The 20,331-nt window shown below is 44.5% G+C and overlaps 1 protein-coding gene and 1 non-coding gene across 2 annotated transcripts in view; both read right to left on the minus strand.

Annotated features, from left to right (window-relative positions):
* kank1a (KN motif and ankyrin repeat domains 1a) overlaps positions 1-20,331 on the minus strand; it is a 350,207-nt gene that overhangs the window by 288,887 nt on the left and 40,989 nt on the right. The gene's annotated exons all lie outside the window — the stretch shown is intronic.
* Positions 1,357-1,421, minus strand: LOC147124254 (small nucleolar RNA SNORD98). The gene has a single exon (XR_015080242.1). It is a non-coding gene; the product is annotated as a small nucleolar RNA SNORD98 (small nucleolar RNA).

Here is a 20,331-nt window from a genome sequence, read left to right on the forward strand (position 1 = left end):
TTTTCCACAAAACCTAGCATTCCATTAGCATTATCATGGCCAATTCACCAGAGGGGTGGAACCTTGATTGGCAGGATTCAAACATGGAGTTGCAGATCTGGGATGCAACAAAACATTTGAAGACTTGAGAGGAAAGGCGTTTGACAAAGTACCGCATAGAAGGCTGGTTAACAAAATTGAGGCTCATTGACTAGGTGGGTCAGTGGCAGCTTGGATAAGGAATTGGCTTAAGGACAGAAAACAATGAGTTGAGTTGTGTTGTGGTAAATGGCGAGTAGGAATTTCTAAATTTGCCAATGACACCAAACTTTGGGGGGGGGGGGGGGGGGGGGGAGTTGGCAAACAGTGATGATGATACCAATTGACTGCAACAGGACATAGAAAGGCTAGCAGAATGGGCAGACAAGTGGCAGATGGAATTTAATAGAGAAGTGTGAGGTGATGCATTTTGGCAGAAGGAACAGGGAGAGGCAATATACACTTAACGGCACAGTTTTAAAGAGTGTGCAGGGACAGAGGGACCTGGAAGCTAATGTGCATAGGTCCCTGAAAGTGGCAGGACATTGAGAGAGTAGTTAACAAAGCATATGGGATCTTGGACTTCATAAATAGAGGCATTAAGTACAAAAGTAGAGAAGTTATGCTGAACCTTTATAAAGCACTGGTTGGGCCACAACTCAAGTATTGCATCCAGTTCTGGTCACCACACTTTAGGAAGGGTGTGAAGGCACTCAAGAGGGTGCAGAGGAGATTTACTAGAATGGTTCCAGGGATGGGGGAGCTTAGCTACAAGGACAGGTTGGAGAAGCTGGATTTGTTTTCATTAGGGCAAAGGAGGTTGAGGGGTGATTTGTTAGAGGTGTACAAGATTATGACGGGTCTGGATAGGCTAGACAGGGAAAGCCTGTTCCCACTAGTTGATGGTACAAGGACTCGGGGACACAGATTTAAGGTTTTGGGCAAGATACAGGGGGGGGGGGGGGGGGTGAGGAAAACCTTTTTTTTTTATATAAACGCAGCGAGTGGTGACGACCTGGAATTTGCTGCCGACGGAAGTGGTGGAAGCGGAGACACTCAATGTTTTCAAGGGGAGATTGGATAGGCACTTGAGGGAAATAAACTTGCAGGGCTACGGGGATAGAGCGGGGAATGGGACTGACTGGATTGCTCTACAGAGAGCCGGCATGGACTCGATGGGCCGAATGGCCTCCTTCTGTGCCGTTATGATGCTATGAAATGGAGGTTGGAAGGTTCAGATTTCAATCTTGGGCTCTACAATCTTGGAAGATATCAGCAATCTGCCTCTATACTACATATTCATTTTTGGGGGAGGAAGAGAAAAAAGAGGGCAGAGGTGGGTTCAGTAAGCTTTCTTCATCACTGGATTTTCAGCAATGGAATAGGATCAAACATCATCACCCGTTAATAAGAGTCCAACTTCACAGAAAACAATTTCAATTTTAAATACAGCATGTACAGAATTTTTTCCTGTTAATCAACTGTAAACTACTCAAACCTGAAGGATTAATGATTGGCCTGCAATCGCTGGAGTGCTGATGGCATTATGCAGCAATTGAGCACACTTGTCTGGCTTGTTACCTACCACCTATTGGGGAAAAGAGAGAAAATGTAAAGAATATCCGCATGAGCTCAAGTATATCCAGTAGGTAGAAACATAGAAGATAGGAGCAGGAGTATGCCATTCAGCCCCTCGAGCCTGCTCCGCAATTCAATGAGATCATGGCTGATCATCCAAGTTCAGTACCCGGTCCCTGCTTTCTCCCCATACCCCTTGATCCCTTTAGCCTTAAGAAATATATCCAACTCCTTCTTGAATATATTTAATGAATTGGCCTCTACTGCCTTCTGTGGTAGAGAATTCCACAGGTTCACCACTCACTGGGTGAAGAAATTCCTCCTCATTTCTGTCCCAAAAGGCCTACCACTTATCCTTAGACTGTGACCCCTGGTTCTGGATTCCCCGACCATCAGGAACATCCTCCCTGCATCTAGTCGGTCCAGTCCTGCCAGTATTTTATAAGTTTCAATGAGATCCCCTCTCATGCTTCTAAACTCCAGCGAGTACAAGCCCAATTGACCCAATCTCTCCTCATACGTCATTCCTGCCATCCCAGGTATCAGTCTGGTGAATTTTCTCTGAACGCCTTCCTTGGCAAGAATATCCTTCCTCAGATAAGGCGACCAAAACTGTACACAATACTCAAGGTGTGGTCTCACCAAGGCCCTGTACAACTGCAGCAAGACATCCTTGTTCCTGTACTCAAACCCCCTCGCTATGAAGGCCAACATACCATTTGCCTTCTTAACCGCCTGCTGCACCTTGCTGCACCTGCAGCGACTGGTGCACAAGGACACCCAGGTCTCGTTGCACTTCCCCTTCTCCCAATCTATTGCCATTCAGATAATAATCTGCCTTCCTGTTTTGCCACCAAAGTGGATAACCTCACATTTATCCATGTTCTATTGCATCTGCCATGCTTCTGCCCAATCACCCAACCTGTCCAAATCATCCTGTAGTTTCTCAGCATCCTCCTCACAGCACACACGCCCACCCAGCTTTGTGTCGTCTGCAAATTTGGAGATATTACATCTAGTTCCCTTGTCTAGATCAATATATATAGGTGATGGGTACACAAATATAATTTCGATATTGTAGTCACCTCATCTGATTTCACTGACAAATAGAAACCATTTTATGCAGTCATCCAGGATGAATGCATTATAATCACTCCTGTATATCCATTAAAAACTAGAACATCCTATAATCAACTGCATTTTTGAAAACTTGACCACTAACCAAATTTTTATATTTCAACTTTGTTTCAGAGATTGAAAAAGTGCAGAAAATTGAACACTGCCCCAACTACCTTTCATTATATTGTTGATTTTGTGATTGAATTAAAAACCACAAGAGCTTGCATCATAAGATTTTTTTAATTGCCACGAGCAGTGTTGGTGCGCTATGTACAAGCAAGATAATTCTAAATATTTATTTTGGACTGTAAAAGTATAATACCTTGAAAATAAACAAGTTAAAAGCAGTAAAGTTTAGAGATAATGCTTTTTGTTTTGGCTCGCCATAATTTTAATAACATTTCTGTTAAAGTTACGGTTATTGTTGGCAAGGGAACCTCGGGGTCAAGTTTCACTCACTGCTTGAGCAATCTAGGGGAAGTCACTAATGGAGGAATATTTCCATGCTTCGCAGAGCTGCTCCACCAGAAATGTTTTTTTTTGGACATCACAGATAGAAAACCAACCAGGTAATGCAAGTGCATTGCCACCATCTTTCCAATCACAGCATGTGCATACACCACACCCTACTGAATGGTAGTTCCACAATTTGAAAGTGTAGAGCTTTAGCTTCTGTTGCCTCCTTGCAATTCAAATCAAAGTAGGCGGAGATCCTGGATCTATGAGCCTATGTCTAAATATTCAAGGCCCAGGTAGCACTGGTCATCACAAGTCTCGAAGCTTCCGCATGGACATCAGTCAAGACCTATGCAGGACAGCTGAAACAACAAAAGCGACAAGTATCACACTACTCCGAGATCCACTGGACCACAGGAAACACCATAGCAGCTGGGGATACAGACTTTCAATCTAATTGCTTGGTTTCCAGGAGTTCCAATTCAGGGACTTGAGCACAAATTCGAGGCCGACACTCCAGTGCAGTACTGAGGAAATGTTACAGAGGTGCTATCTTTCAGATGAGATGTTAAACTAAGGTCCCGTCTTCACACTCGAGTGGATGCAAAATATCTCATGACACTATTTGGAAGAAGTGCAGGGAAGTTGGCAATGTTTATCCCTCAAGCAACACCAGAGAGGGGGGTCTGGTCATTAGCACATTGCTGTTTGTGGGACCTTGCTGTGCACAAACATTGACTGCCGTGTTTCCTGCATTACAACAGTGACCACACTTCTAAAGTACTTCATTGGCTGTAAAGTGATTCGGGACATTGAGGTAGTGAAAGGCACTATACAAGTGCAAGTCTTTCTTTCTCAGTTATGTCGAGTGGCCCAGGAACAAGGGAGAATAGATTTGTGGGCATCTATGCATTCAATTTAATTGATGTTTTTACAAATAAAATAGAAGCTTTCATTTTTCTATATAGAATGGGGGAGCACTTTGAACAAAAATGATTAGACTTTACTTCCCCTTAAACAGAAATACAACTTTTTATCCACTTAGCTTAAAATGCTCCACATTAACACCACCAATAGAGATTATAGGACATTCCACTTTAAAAGACTCAAATCTTCCACACACTGGAAGAAGCGTTTTAGATTTAAAATCAAATGAATGGAACTGGGTTCAAAGATGTTTAATTTAGCCCAGGAGCTATATAGAATAAGTTTGGTGCCACTGCACAGATCCATCCAACCAAACCCCAAACAGATTTTTGAAACTGTTCAATACAAATCACATTAAAAGAGAAAACAAAGGAAGAAAGTTACACTGTTGTGCAAAATACAAGTTAGAGGGGTCAATTAAAAAAGGGGAAGACAAGAACAATCTTCTATTAAGTACCATTTATTATATCCATAGAGCATTCAAAGCACTGTAGAACCAATTGATAGTTTTTAAAGTGCAGTTATGGAGACAAACAAGTCACACATACACAAGGTCCCACAAACAGCAAATCAGTAAGTCACCAGATAATCTGCTTCTTGTGCTGTTGACCGAGGGAAGAATGTTGGCCAGAACAATGGAAAAACTCCCTGGTCTACTTCAAATTCTACCACTGGAGAGAGATAGAGAGGAAAGGAAAGAGACATGCCAAAGCTCTTTACAGCCAGTGAAGTTGCCTTTGCTTTAGAACGAGGTTTAATGTCTCATCTAACAATGCAGTACTCCTTGAATTCTGCACTGAAGTGTCCGCTTAAATTGTGTGCTTGCGTCCATAGTGGGGGCTCAACTTATAAGCTTCTGACTCGGAGGTGAGTGTGCAATCAACTGAGCCAAGCCAATAGTAAAAAAAATGGCCAAATGAAAAATCAACAAGTGTTCCCGAGCAGCTGATGTCAAATTAATCAGTCCCAAATGGGACAGTGGATTTGGCCGTGGCCCTTCACTTCTGGAACCTAGTCAATTCCAGCCAGACAGTTGGGAGGAATATCTCCTCTATCTGCTAGCTGCAAGGGTCCTTGCTGAAATTGGTTTGGGGCAGTCTAAATCCAGTTCCAAATGGGCACCAGCAATAAATTGTCCCTGAAAAAAGGAATATTGCCAATCTGAAGTCACATGATGTGGGAAATGGGAAATTGTTACATTGGTACAATGGGGGTACTCTTTAGAGGTTGGTGAGATCTGTGGCCTGTTGCTGTTGTGCAACATAGGAGGGAGCTCTACGATGCATCTAGCTGTGCTGTACCTGATCTTGGCGTGGTTGATGCTGACACTGGGTGCCTGAAATAGGAAGAATTCCACTACCCACCACTTGCATCCCTCATCTTGATGCACAAAGACTTTTTTTTTTTAATTTAATTTAATTTTTTTTTAATTTGAATGGACTTCATATACTACAGCTTCCAATTTCTTCACATTTTTATCTGCCACGAAACGAGAGGGAGTAATTTGACCGATGAATCCTGCCTGAGCACAAACTTCATTGGCTCAGACCAAGGATAAGACATTCCATTGTACGTTCCATTGATCTTAACTAAATGTATAGTAATTCATCACATTTTGTCTCTTCTTGCAACCAAAGCAATCTTTTACATTTCCCACAATGAAACCCCAACTTCCCTGGTGAACCACCTCTGTGGTTTTAGAAACCAAGGAATCTTTATATTCCACATAGTATTAAATCATAGTACGATAGCAAAATACTGCAGATGCTGGAAATCTGAAATAACAACAGAAAATGTTGGAAAAACTCAGCAGGCCAGGCAACATCCGTGGAGAGAAAATAGAGTCAACGTTTCAGGTCAAACCCTTTATCAAGACTGAAAAAGCACAAGAAATGAAATAGATTAAAAGGCCAGGCTGGGAGAGAACAAGAGAAGTGAAGAGACATTAAGAGGTATTCAAAATGAGACGAGATGGTAGGACTAGTGGAGACAAAAGACGGCTCTAGATTAAGTGTGAAATGCGCTGGCAGACAGCTGCCATGTGGGAGAGAAAAAAAGGGGGGGGGAAAAAGAGGAGAAAGGGCCAAAACAAAGGTGTGGATAAAAAATAAGTAAAAATGTAATGGGGGCCAAGGCCGATAATATTAAATCATGCCTATGTAGGAACTGGGGTTCCTAGCCGAAGAATTGAGATCGACTCAGAAAATCAAAAACAATAAAATTTAATGAACAAACGAAGCTGTACAGGAAACTGTAGGATACAATGCAAATAGGTCTGGTCTGTTTGAAAGCCTCTGGAAACTGCTAGAAGGTTCCGAGCTCAACTGCTAGCAGGTTCCGAGCTCTACTGCTAGCAGGTTCCGAGCTCTACTGCTAGCAGGTTCCGAGCTCTACTGCTAGAAGGTTCCGAGTTCTGACGTCATCACATTCTTCCCGCCGTTGAGAGATCACGTGACGGATGGCATGACGTCATCACGCGGAGTACAGGAAAGAAGCCCTATCAGTTAACAGATACATTAAAAGGTGCAGCCCCCGGCTGTACTACATTGCTGTAAAAGGAATTATATACAATTGTCCGTAATCCTATGGTGGTTCCGTCACATGCGCCCCCCCAGAATTGCTTTTAACGGTGAAGGTAAGGCGAGAAAGGGGTCTGACGAGTCTGTCCAACCGACTGAGATACCCCAGCAGCTGGAACGGAGCGCTAGAAGACGAACTGGCCGTTGGCTGTGGTTGGGATGGCGGAGAAGAGGAGGCCAGTTGTGGTCGACCCGTTTGAGGTGGGCACTGGCAACTCGGCGGATGACTGGCTGTACTGGACCGGCAGTCAACGGTGGACGACCACGACGAGGCGGCTGAGCGGCGATGACTGGTCCGCTCAGATCCAGATGCGCCGGTTTCAACCAGTCGCTGGAGATGTGGTCAGGCTTACCGCCAACGTCGACTGTGAAGGACTGGTCACCTGACGAGACGACGCGGAACGGACCTGTGTAAGGCGGTTTGAGCGGGTTTTTGCGAGCATCCTGCCGAATGAACACGTATTCTGCATTCTTAAGATCCACCGGGACATGGGAGCGCTGCAGGTCATGATGCGACGTAGACACTGGGATGAAATTCCTAGCCGCTTCCTGGTGGCTGACGAGCTGCTGAGCTGGGGACCAGGGTTCCGTGTGAGGAAGAAAATCGCCAGGCACTCAGTGGTTGGCCGTAAACCAGCTCTGCTGAAGAAGAATGCAGGTTGCCCTTCGGCGCTGTACGAAGACCTAGCAGCACCCAAGGGAGCCTGTCCACCCAACTAGGCCCACGGAGACGAGCACGCAGCGCGGCTTTAAGGGACCTGTAGAATCTTTCACACAGACCGTTCGCCTGTGGATGGTAGGCGGTGGTACGATGAAGCTTGCTGCCCAAACCTTGAGCTACGGCGTTCCAAAGCTCAGAGGTAAATTGAGGCCCCCGGTCGGAGGGGATGTCAGCCAGGACCCCGAACCGAGCTACCCACGATGAGATGAAGGCTCTGGAGACGTCTGCCGCTGTGGTGGCAACCAAAGGAATTGCCTCTGGCCACCTGGTGGTGCGGTCTACCACGGTGAGGTGGTGAGTGTACCCGCGAGAGGGAGAGGACCAACCAGGTCCACGTGCACATCGTCGAATTGACGCTCCGGAACTGGAAAAGTGGCGACTGGGGCCTTAACATGGCGTTGTATCTTGGACTTCTGGCAACTCACGCAGGTGTTGGTCCAGTCACGGACGTCGAGATGCATGCCCTTCCAGACGAATTTCTTTGCCATGAGTCGTTGTGACGCTCTCATGCCAGGGTGTGACAACCCGTGGATAGTGTCGAAAATTCTCCTGCGCCATTCGACTGGAACGATTGGACATGGGACGCCCATCGAGATGTCACACAGAGTGTGGTCCCTGCGGCCTGGAAACTGATATCAGCCACTTGTAAGCTGGAAGGTGCGGTTCGGTGTGCCTGAACTTCAGGGTCTGCCTTCTGTTCTTTTGCCAAACCAAAATAGTCAACTCCCAGGTGTACTGCGTGGAGCTGGGTGCGGGCGAGACAATCCGCCACCAGGTTGTCTTTGCCTGAGACATGTTGTATGTCGGCCGTAAATTCAGATATGTGCGTAAGATGACGTTGTTGCCGTGCCGACCATGGTTCCGCTGTCTTGGCCATCGCAAAAGTAAGTGGCTTGTGGTCTACAAAAGCCGTGAATGGGCGTCCTTCCAGTCGGAAGCGAAAATGGCGGATGGCCAGAAACAATGCCAACAACTCCCTATCAAAAGTACTATACTTGCGTTCGTTCTTCTGCAATTGGCGGCTGAAGAAAGCCAGTGGTTGCCATGTGCCGTCGACCCACTGCTCCTGTACTGCCCCGATGGCATAATCAGATGAGTCGGTGGTAAGGGCAATGGTTGCGCCTGGAAGGGGATGTGCCAACATGGTCGCAGCAGCCAAAGCGTTCTTAGTGTCGAGGAAAGCCTGGTCCATCTGGGGTGTCCAATCGATCGGGTCTCTGCCCGATTTACCTCTGAGGGCCTCGTACAAAGGTTGCATCAACAATGCCGCCCTGGGAACGAACCGATGATAAAAATTGACCATTCCCAGAAATTCCTGGAGGGCCCCGACGGTCTGAGGAAGAGGGAACGAGGTGACTGCTTCCACCTTCGTGGCCAGCAGGACAGCGCCTTCTGAGGTGATTCTGTGTCCCAGGAAATCAATGCTGTGCAACCCAAACTGGCACTTGGCCAGGTTGATAAGGCCATGTTGGCGGAGACGAGAAAAAAGGGTAATGTGTTCTTTCGTGCTGTTACTGGCAATAAGGATGTCGTCTAGGTAGACGAAGATGAAAGGCAGATCGCGCAACACGGAATCCATGAGACGTTGGAAGGCTTGTGCTGCATTCTTCAGCCCAAACGGCATAAGAAAGAACTCAGAGCCCGAAAGGGGTGAGGACAGCAATTTTGGGGACGTCCTGAGGATGCACGGGCACTTGACGATAGCCTCGGATGAGGTCTACTTTGGAAAAGATGGATTTCCCTGCCAGATGAGCCGAAAAATCCTGAATGTGAGGAATTGGGTACCGATCCGGTGTGGTAGCCTCATTCAGGCATCTGTAGTCGCCGCATGGTCGCCATCCGCCGCCCGGCTTAGGAACAATGTGTAATGGCGAGGACCAAGGACTATTCGAACGTCGAATAATACCCAGGTGTTCCATTGTATGGAACTCCGCCTTGGCAGCCGCGAGTTTACCGGGTTCCAGCCTTCGAGCTCTCGCATAAACGGGGGATCCTGTCGTGGTAATGTGGTGCGCCGCACTGTGCCTCGCGACTGAAGAAGAAAATGTGGGCCTGGTGAGCTCAGGGAACTCACTAAGACGAGAGAACTAATTTGGAGATGGGATTGCACAGGCAACTGACCCAAGACATCGCGGTGCTTCGGTGGCAGGGGACCGAGTGAAAAGTGGAGGCACTAATTAGCCGGCCGTGTCGGACGTCGACGAGAAACCCGTTTGCTCAGAAGAAATCTGCCCCCAGGATGGCCTGCGAGACTTTCACCGTGATGAACTCCCAAACAAAACGTTGGCTGCCAACTGGACTCTACACTTTCCGAACGTGCGAATGGCCGCACCATTGGCTGCCTGGAGGGGGGGACCTTGACCGCCGGATTGAAGATCTAGCTTCGACGCTGGTAGGATACTGCACTGGGAGCCAGTATCACAGAGAAAACGTCGCCCTGACAGGGAGTCTGTAATGTATAGGAGTTTCCCTGCGGACCCGACGGCCATCGCAACTCCGGCGCATCCCTTAGGCCTTATTGATCTTCTCAGAAACCGCTGGTTTGAGGTAGGTTTTCTTGTGGAGAGAAACTGCAGGGCGGACGGCCATTTCTGGCCTTCGCGCTGAAACGAGCGTGGTATGCACACCAGCCTGCAGGAGTCGTCGTCGGATTCACTCTTGTGGGGGATGGGCGCCTCGTGGCTGCACAAGATTGTTGAGAGACGGTGAGTATTTTATCCGCTTCCGCGGCCAGTTCAGCACAATTCGTGATCGCGGAATTGGCCAAGGCCATCTGTACTGGCTCTGGTAGTTGACAGAGAAACAGCTCGCGGAACAGAAAACATTGCGATTCCGAGCCCAAAAGCGTGAGCATTTGGCTCATGAGCTCTGAGGGTTTTGAGTCCCTGAGGCCCGGCATGGAGATAAGTCTGCAAGTGCACTCCGACTTGGACAGACCAAAAATCTGCAGTAAACGTGCTTTTAAAGCTTTGTCCTTGCCATCGTTCGGTGGACTCTCGGAGGCCAACGACCCGTGAGGCCGTGGCGCTGTCGAGGGCGGAGACCACATAATAATAACGGGTCGAATCCGCTGCTACTCCCCAGATTGCAAATTGGGCTTCCGCCTGGAAAAACCACACGGCTGGTTGTTGCTCCCAAAATTGCAGCAGTTTGAGGGTGACGGCGTTCTTGTCCATGATGTAACTTCAACGAAAATTATTCGAAGAAATCGGGGTCACCAATGTAGGAACTGGGGTTCCTAGCCGAAGAATTGAGATCGACTCAAAATCAAAAACAATAAAATTTAATGAACAAACGAAGCTGTACAGGAAACTGTAGGATACAATGCAAATAGGTCTGGTCTGCTTGAATCAACTGCTAGCAGGTTCCGAGCTCAACTGCTAGCAGGTTCCGAGCTCAACCAGCTAGCAGGTTCCGAGCTCAACCAGCTAGCATGTTCCGAGCTCAACCAGCTAGCAGGTTCCGAGCTCAACCAGCTAGCAGGTTCCGAGCTCAACCAGCTAGCAGGTTCTGAGCTCAACCAGCTAGCAGGTTCCGAGCTCTGACGTCATGACAGTCATCACGTTCTTCCCGCCGTTGAGATCACGTGACGGACGGCATGATGTCATCACACAGAGTACAGGAAAGAAGCCCTAGTACAGTTAACAGATACATTAAAAGGTGCAGCCCCCAGCTGTACTACATTGCTGTAAAAGGAATTATATACAATTGTCCGTAATCCTCTGGTGGTTCCGCCACACCTACTTGTTTTCAGTTCTCATACTAACCAGATATCCAGTCAGCTGTTTTGAGTAAGAGAGCGGTTTATTAGAATATACATCAGGTTAATAAAACATCTGAGCACCTCCAGTCTGCATGAAGCAGAACAAAGCGCTGCAGGTAAAGAAAATTGTGCAGGCCATAAAGAACGTCTCTGGTAAGGTTTATAGCAGGTACCGAAATGTCTACATGACACTTAGTCCCTTCACTTCAGCTGCATAGACACTGCAGTACCCAAATGTTGCTGTACAATCATTTGTCTTCATTGACTAGAGACATGCAGTGCACAGAAGACAAATTCTGGGAGGACAACATGGATAATGGTATCTTTCATCTGAAAGTCCGGGGTGGAAGGGTGGGAAAGGGAAGGGACTTTTTGGATCAGAAAGAAACTGGTATCAGGGGTCTTACCAACTTGTCTCTAGTCCCCCTGCTGCATTCAGTCCAGTATAATCTATTCAGTGGAAATGAAGCAAGAGTTGCAGATTTAAAAACAGATCAAAGTTGCTTTTGCTTTTATAACTGGGTATGTGATCAAAGGATCAGAATCAGATTCAGTGGACAAAAATAATTTTAAAAACTAGCAAATAAAAAACCAAACAGGACACTGGTTACACTCACTCAATCACAGGGAAAGGAGATTTTTCATCCAGAACAGTGCCCGAGATACTCCTTCAGTTTATCATTGTAATTACTAAAAAAAAGTTCTATTAACAGCCCATCTGGCACGGAGTCTTTCGTTTATCTGCCTTTCGATAAAAACGTGTGAACCACAATAAATTCCAGTCACACATTGTTAACTCAAAAAACAGCGCCTGTGAGAAGGCCAGATGTGTTGATCTACTTGAACACAATTCAAATGAAAAAAAATCACAATCCCATGACATTGGAAAAACAAAACTGAACAATCTTAAAAAGGACATTAGAAATCCCTGAAGTTTAACTTCCAAGTATTTATGTAAATGCAAGACAATAATTGAAGTTTTATGGAAAATACTTTCACATGCATGTGACATCATATTCACCACAGCTACTTTCCCCAAACAGCAGCAACACTCAACTGAAAGCACCTTTTCTCAAGCAAGTCAAGTCAGAAATATAACATTTAATACTTATACCAAACTCCAGTGTAGTTTTGTTCAGGGTCAAACACTTGCAGTGTCTACACTCAGCAGACAGGCACCAACGAGAGACAACACTGCAGCAAGAGTGATGTAACGACACCAACTACCACCCCCCACCATTGTCTGGAAACATTTGGCGCAGATCAAAGGCAGCCTTTATAGAGTAACTTAGACAACAAGTTTATACTGAACAATCAGCTTTGCTGAAATCAACTAAAAGAGCTAGAAACACAAATCCAGGGAGGAGATTCTCTCTCAGGTTCTTCTACCAGTAACAGCTGATTTGAGTAGATGCTGCAAATTAAGTTGTGCTGCAGTGCAATTGGCAACTATGCAATTATACAAAAACCTTCTGCAGACAACTGAGAAGGTTTCACTTTTTTTTTTGAAGTGCTATTCTAAAACAAGCCATCACCATCAAAAAGCAAGAAGTAAAAAGGCACCATTATTGTGTAAATCTTAACTCACTGGTTTATCCAGTGGCTTGTATGTGAGTGGATTCTAGTAAAAGACTTGCATTTATATAGCGCCTTTCACAGCCACCAAACATCTCAAAGCGCTTTACAGCCAATGAAGTACAGTACTTTAGAAGTGGAGTCACTATTGTAATGCAAGAAATGTGGCAGCCAATTTGCACACAGCAAGGTCCCATAAACAGCAATGTGATAATGACCAGATAATGTTTTTGTTATGTTGATTGAGGGATAAATATTGAAGAAGAACAGGAGGAGGAGAAATATTGGCCAGGACATCAGGGATAACTCCCCTGCTCTTCTTCGAAAGAGTGCCATGGGATCTTTTACGTCCACTTGAGAGAGCAGACGGGGCCTCGGTTGAACGTCACATCCGAAAGATGGTTTAGTAGAGTCTTAATTGTTTGATAATGGAACCATTTAGTTCCCAATAATCTCTTGCTAATGAGGTAGTATAAATGTTTGAGACAATGCAATATTTTAAATTATGTTGAACTGCTATTTCTTGACCATGCCTAAAACAATTTCAGAAGATCCTGCAAGCCAATATCCCAACGGGTAGGGTGGCCCTGGTTGGACATGCAGGGGAAGTTTACCATTGCTCCATGCTCATAGGGTATGAGGTTTTGGCTGCTTAAAACTCCAGTAGTACTCCTATACACGCTTGGTCGTTAAGCCTTTGCTCCTAAACATGCTAATGACTTTCTGCATATGTCAGACACCCGGCTAACAAGAGAAGTTCCAGACATATTTGCCGAATGGTTACTAGCCACAAACATGGCAAATGTTTTTGTAAAATATGTAATTAGTTATGTGAATGGTTCTTTCTTTGCAAACAAATTCAGTTATGAATAAAAGAAATACTACCAACTTTCCACATAATTTACACCTTTTTTTGCATTTATTGCATACTTTAGGACAAGCACATCATCCATTGGGAGAAAATAATGGATTCTGTGTTGGATTGCTGTTACACGACATCAGAGTGTTAAAAAAAATTCTTCCACCTCCCCTTCCATACAGAAGTTTTCAATTCTTGAGGCGCAGCCTGGAAGTATGCTTGCATGGCAAAAGGAAATACGGTCAAGATTATCGCCTCCATGCTAATCAGGCTGCCTGTCCAACACCAAGACATAGATGAGTCAACCTCCTCCAACTGTACAGTGGCAAGAACAAAGCCATTGTTTTTGGCCCCCTGCAACAAACTCCACGCCCTTGCCACAGACTCCAATCCTCTCCCTGATCACTCAGGCTCCACCAGACAGCGCATAAACTTGGGTGTTCAGTTTGTCCTTTAGCTGGGTTTCAAATCTCTTACTTCCACAGCGTTCCCCATCTCCGCCCCTACTACAGCTCTACTGCCAAAATGCTTACCCATACTTTGGTCACCTCTAGACTCAATTTCTCTAATGTCCTCTTTATAAATTCCAACTGGTGCTAAATATAGCTGCTCGTATCCTCTTCCTAAATCCCACTTACCCATTAACCCTGCCCTTGCTGGCCTACAGTGGCTTCCAAACGCCCTACGCATTAAAATTACCGCCGCTGTTCTCATCTTACAATCCCTTCATGACTTTGCCCATCTCTGCAGCCTCCTCCAGCCTGTACCCCACCAATGGTGGTGGGAGCCTAAAACTACCTTGTGACCCTACTCTTTGGAACACTCTCCCTACCCAACCCCCCCACCCAACCGCATCTCTTCACCTTTAAAAAAACATCTTACAAGGCATCCTTTTGGACAGGGTTTCAGTCATCCTTCCTAAACACTCCCTAAATGGCTCAGTATCCATTCCCTTGTCCTTTCCTTTTTTCCAATTCTCCCCTGCCACAAAGTATCTTGGGATGTTTTCTACATTAAAGGCATTACGAAATTGTAATTTGTTAATTAAACAAAGGCCATAAGCTGCAAATCAAACTTAGAAACAGCAGTAAGAGTATGTCAAATCATCTATAAATTTAAAAAAAATAAAAAAATCACACAAGTAGGCAGTCTATCCATCTTTTCCTCATTTGTCCTCTACAAAGGATTATTTTATAATAGCAATGCCAAAAAAAGCTGTAATTATTACAAAGGGTTCCCTCAGGATAAATGCACCAAGAAAGTACCTTTTTTAAAAAATAATCAAGAACTCTTCATACTTCATATAAAACTTAAATATTCTGTGAGCGGTCAAGTGTAAAATGTATACCATTGTTCAATCTAGCCAGTAATGTTATTTGCTGATGGAGTTACTTTTGTTTCATTTAAAAAAAAAAAAATTTTAATTGCACAGATCAAGCAAACTTTTCTGCCTTGGAAGGTGCAATGCTTCTTAAATGTAGTTGTGGCCACACCCATCCAGGCAAGTATTCCATCACACACATGACTTGAGCTTTGCTGATGCTGGAGAGGCTTTCAAGAGTCAGGAATAGCCATTAGTCAAAGAGTGCCTAGCCTCTGCCTTGCTCTTGGAGGCACAGCATTATCATCACTGATCCAGTTCAGTTTCAGGACAATAAAGATCCACAAGACGTTAATGGTTTTTTTTTGGCAGGGGGTGTGTGGAAGGGGCTTGATGACTGGATCTACAAGGTCATGGGGGGATTGGCTGGGTTTTTCTTGCTCAAGATGGTCATTAAAAATGTTAACTACCACTTGTCTGCCCAAACCTGGATGTCATCCAGATCCAGCTGTAGGCTGACCATGGGCTGCTTTATCATCAGAGGAATTCTGAATAGAGATGAACACTTGGGAATCCTCAAACAGTCCTTCTGACCTTATGATGGAGGCAAGATCAATGATGAAGCAGCTAAGGGTGGTTGAGCCAAAGGCGCTTCCCTGATCAAATCCTGCAGTGATGTTTTGGGACTCTGATGAATGCCTGCTAACAGCCACATCTTCCTTTGTGTCAAGAATGACTGCAGCCACTGGCAGTTTTTCTTCCTTGACCTCAGTTTTGCTCGGGCTCCTTGGTGATATTCTCAGTCGAATGCTCAAAGGGCAGCTATTCTCACCTCATAGAATGATACAGCACAGAAGGAGGCCATTCATCTCATTATGCCAATGTCGGCTCTTTGGTTGAGCAATTCAATTAATCCCACTCCCCTGCTCTTTCCCCAAAGACCAATCATTTTTTTCCTTTCAAGTATTTATCCAATTCTTTTTTGAATGTTACTATTGAATCGGCTTCCACCACCATTTTGGGCAGTGCATTCCAGATCACAACAACTCGCTGTATTAAAAAAATGTTCTCATGTCACCTCTGGTTCTTTTGCCAATCACCTTGTCCCAGAATTTGCAGTTGTAAAGATGGCGAAACTATCAGCATCGCCGTCATTACTCTGTGAAACTGACAGCAACTTCTAGAGAGTCAGCACATAAGCATTTAATTAAAGGTGGAAGTTGCGGTCATTGATGCCTTGTTCCTCCACAGGGTGTGCTATTGCAGTCCTCACAAATGGAAATCAATTAAAACCATTGAATTGATGTGAACTTCCACTTTTTACATACTATTCATGCCGTAAAAACCCATTAAAAAAAGTTATACCTTGTTGAATGAAGTGTAACTGAGCTTTTAAATGGCATACGATGTCAGAATTACTGCTAAACAACCTCTCTGACCTGAAAAACTAATTTTATATTTGCGCAGTCAAATTTCTCCATTATGATAAAAATTGCTAATATTAAAAATATTTTTTTTTAAGTTTCTGGTATTTCAGCTTCTACCTTAATCCCACGTGCATGTCCCAATCTTTATTTCACTCTATAAAATGATTATAAAGTGAAGGATAATCTGTGCTGTTTACTTCCTGGTTTGCTGTCCATGAGAATTCTTCAATGTGATTGGCTGCTCGACATCACCGTTGCTGGACGCTGGAGATTCCTCTCCAAGTCACACACCACCCTGACTTAGAAATATATCGCCATTCCTTCACCGTCGCTGGGTCAAAATCCTAGAACTCCCTCCCTAACAGCACTGCGGGAGTACCTTCATAGGGACTGCAGCAGTTCACCACCACTTTCTCGAGGGCAGTAAATGCTGGCCTTGCCAGTGACACCCACATCCCAGGAACGAATAACTTAAAAAAATACCCTATAGGTGACGCCAGAATGAAATTAACGTCGGGAAAAGCGAGATCGCTATCTCTTTGCGGGCAGCTTTCTTCAAGGTTAGCCACGAACGCCGTCACTTCGCCGCTGACGGAAGACCTCTCCTGGTCCCTCAACACCTCCTCTCTGGTGAAGAAGGCCCAGCAGCGCCTATATTTCTTGAGGAGGCTGAAGGGATGTAATCTATCACCCCCCGATCCTCTCTAACTTCTACCGCTGCACTATAGAGAGCATCCTGACAAACTGTATCACGGTATGGTACGGCGGCTGTAGCTCCCATGACCGGAAAGCCCTGCAGCGGGTAGTCAAAACTGCCCAACGCATTACCGGCACCCGGCTACCGACCATAGAACATATATATCAGAAACGCTGCCTACGGAGGGCACGGTCCATCATCAAAGACCCTACCCACCCCAGCCACAGTCTGTTCGCCCTCCTACCATCTGGAAGACGCTACAGATGCATTCGCACCCGTACGACCAGATTTAGGAACAGCTTCTTTCCCAGGGCTGTCATCCTACTGAACTCCACAAATAAACACTAAAGCCTGCACATCTGCCGATGCACTTTATTATGGTCATATTTATGCTAATATATATGTACAAATGTATGTTGAAATGTTTAAGTGTCCTAATCCAAATTGTACACTCTCGGGAGCCGCAAGCCTACATTTCGTTGTACTGCACTTGTGCACTAACAATGACAATAAAAGTTGATTTGATTTGATTTGATATCCAGCCCCTTAAGTTTCTACTTATTTACTTGTATCAAAACCAGTCATTATTTTGAACACCTATATCAAATCTCCCCTTAACCTGCTCTGCTCCAAGGAGAACAACCCCAACTTCGCCAGTCTCTCACCCCCGATACCATTCTAGTAAATCTCTTCTGCATCCTCTCTAAGGCCTTGACATCTTAAAGTGTGGTGCCCAGAAAAAACACAATAAACCAGTTGCGGTTTTATAAAGGTTTAGCATTAACTTCCTTGCTTTTGTACTCTTAATAAAGCCAAGATCCAATATGCCTTTTTAATAGCCTTCTCATCTTGCCCTGCCACCTTTAAAGATTTGTGTACATACACCCAAGTCTCCGTTCCTGCATCCCCTGTAAAATAGTACCATTTAGTTGAGGCGAGCTTTATTTCACTGTGATAATGGGTTCCAAGTTACATCGAATACTGTGTTTTAGCTGTAGGAGGGTTTCTTCCAGAATATGTTGGCAGTTTTTGTTTGACGATAGGGAAATGTTGCGTTGAGGCTAAATCAAGAAGGATACATCAGGTGACATTCCAAAGCAGTGTTTTACAAATAAAAATGGTCATCTAACACATTACACTGCATACCATTTAAACCATAACTTCACAGACTTAAGCTTAGCAGTTTACTACTTGAAAGAGGCAAAATACAAAAATAATTACATTAATAAATTGTTTACAGCAACCTCAGAACAAATAATTTATTCACAACCACTTCTGCATAAATGTAATGAAAATTATTTTCAAATCAAGTTGTGTCCAGGATGCTAAAAACTATAAAAGTTGGAATTAGAATCTAAAACTTTGGAGAAAACAATCTGCAAGAACCAAATACAGGTGCATTATCCCTTATCCAAAACCCTTGGGGCCAGATGTTTTTCAGAATTCGGAATTTTTCGGATTTCAGAACGGATATAATGCTTATAAATGGACAAGAGGCAGCCGTCGGGTTTACCCTACAACTACACCACTAGTGATGGATGCATCTGCCATGCTTCTGCCCAATCACCCAACCTGTCCAAATTATCCTGGAGTTCCTCGGCATCCTCCTCGCAGCACACACGCCCACCCAGCTTTGTGTCGTCTGCAAATTTGGAGATATTACATCTAGTTCCCTTGTCGAGATCATTAATATATATTGTGAATAGCTGGGGTCCAAGGACCAATCCCTGCGGTACCCCACTAGTCACTGAATTTAAATAAAGGAAACTACGATGGTCTGAGGCGCGCATTGGGTAGGATTGATTGGGGAATGTCACTCAAAGGGTTGACGGTGGATAGGCAATGGCAAACATTCAAAGACCGCATGGATGAACTACAGAATTTGTTCATCCCAGTTTGGCATAAAAATAAAACAAAAAAGGTGACTCAACCGTGGCTAACAAGGGAAATTAGGGATGTCATAAGATCCAAGGAGAGGACATATAAATTGGCCAGAAAAAGCAGTAAACCTGAGGATTGGGAGCAGTTTAGGATAAACAAAGGAGAACAAAAGGATTAATTAAGAAGGGGAAAATAGAATATGACAGTAAGCTTGCAGGGAACATAAAAACTGACTGTAAAAGCTTTTATAAATATGTGAAGAGAACAAGATTGGTGAAGTCAAGCATTAGGTCCCTTGCAGTCAAAATCAGGGGTATTTATAATGGGGAAACAAAGAAATGGCAGGCCAATTAAATATATATTTTGGTTCGGTCTTCACAAAGGAGGACACAAATAACCTCCCAGAGATTTTGGGCACATGGGGTCTGATGAAAGGGAGGAACTGAAAGAAATCAGTATTTGTAGGGAAATGGCGTTAAGGAAATTGATGGGATTGAAGGCCGATAAATCCCCAGGGCCTGATAATCTACATCCTAGGGTACTTAAGGAAGTGGCCCTAGAAATAGTAGATGCATTGCTGATAGGGTTGCAAAGGGGTGGAAAGTTTCCGGTAAATTTCTGGAAATTTTCCACGGGAAGTTTAGCTTGGGAATTTTGCCCAAAAAAGCACATGCTAGCATAATATTGTTTTTTTTGTATTTCTTTCTTTTTTTTCCCCCCCCAACAGGTCCTCTCTTAATAATTAAGATTCCATCTCTGTTAGTAATTTTAAGGAATTTCTTATTCAATATATGTTTATCTTCTTACTTGGCTTGTTTTAATAATTACAAGTTTTGTGTGTGACTGTGAACAAATGTGTCCTGATTGGTTGGATGAGTGGATGAGCGATTAGCTCCCTCTATTGGTAATATTTGCATATCGAATTGTGATTGGCCTGCAGGCATCTGTAAGACTGCTATAGTTTTTTTTAAGATCCAGGTTAGGGGTCCTGAGGGAAGTCATTTTGTTTTCTGCTGATGTTGTGATGATGCAGTAAGTAAATCAGACTTTATACCAAATAAACCAGTTACTTGTTGAACTCTGTTGTCCTTCAATTTAAAATATACAAAATAATACACTATTGGTGATGTAGCGTCGTGTGTGTACAGGTCATGCTTCCATCACATGGAGCATCAGCAAAAATGTACTCACCCTGTTGCAATCGTGCTGATCGACCGCAGTTCGACACAGATGAATGCCCTTTATTTCTCTGCATAGAACAATGCCACGTTTACCGTCGGATGTGTGGAAGCATTTTACCCCAGGCATTAAAGATGGAAAGACTGTGTACATGTGCAAGCACTGTAGAAAGCCATATGTAAAGAATGCCACAAAGATGCAGCAGCATTTATCCAAATGCAACAACTTCAC

Source organism: Somniosus microcephalus, chromosome 1 (assembly GCF_052327205.1).
Source record: "Somniosus microcephalus isolate GS21.2 chromosome 1, FLI_Smic_1.0, whole genome shotgun sequence".
Classification (NCBI taxonomy): domain Eukaryota; kingdom Metazoa; phylum Chordata; class Chondrichthyes; order Squaliformes; family Somniosidae; genus Somniosus; species Somniosus microcephalus.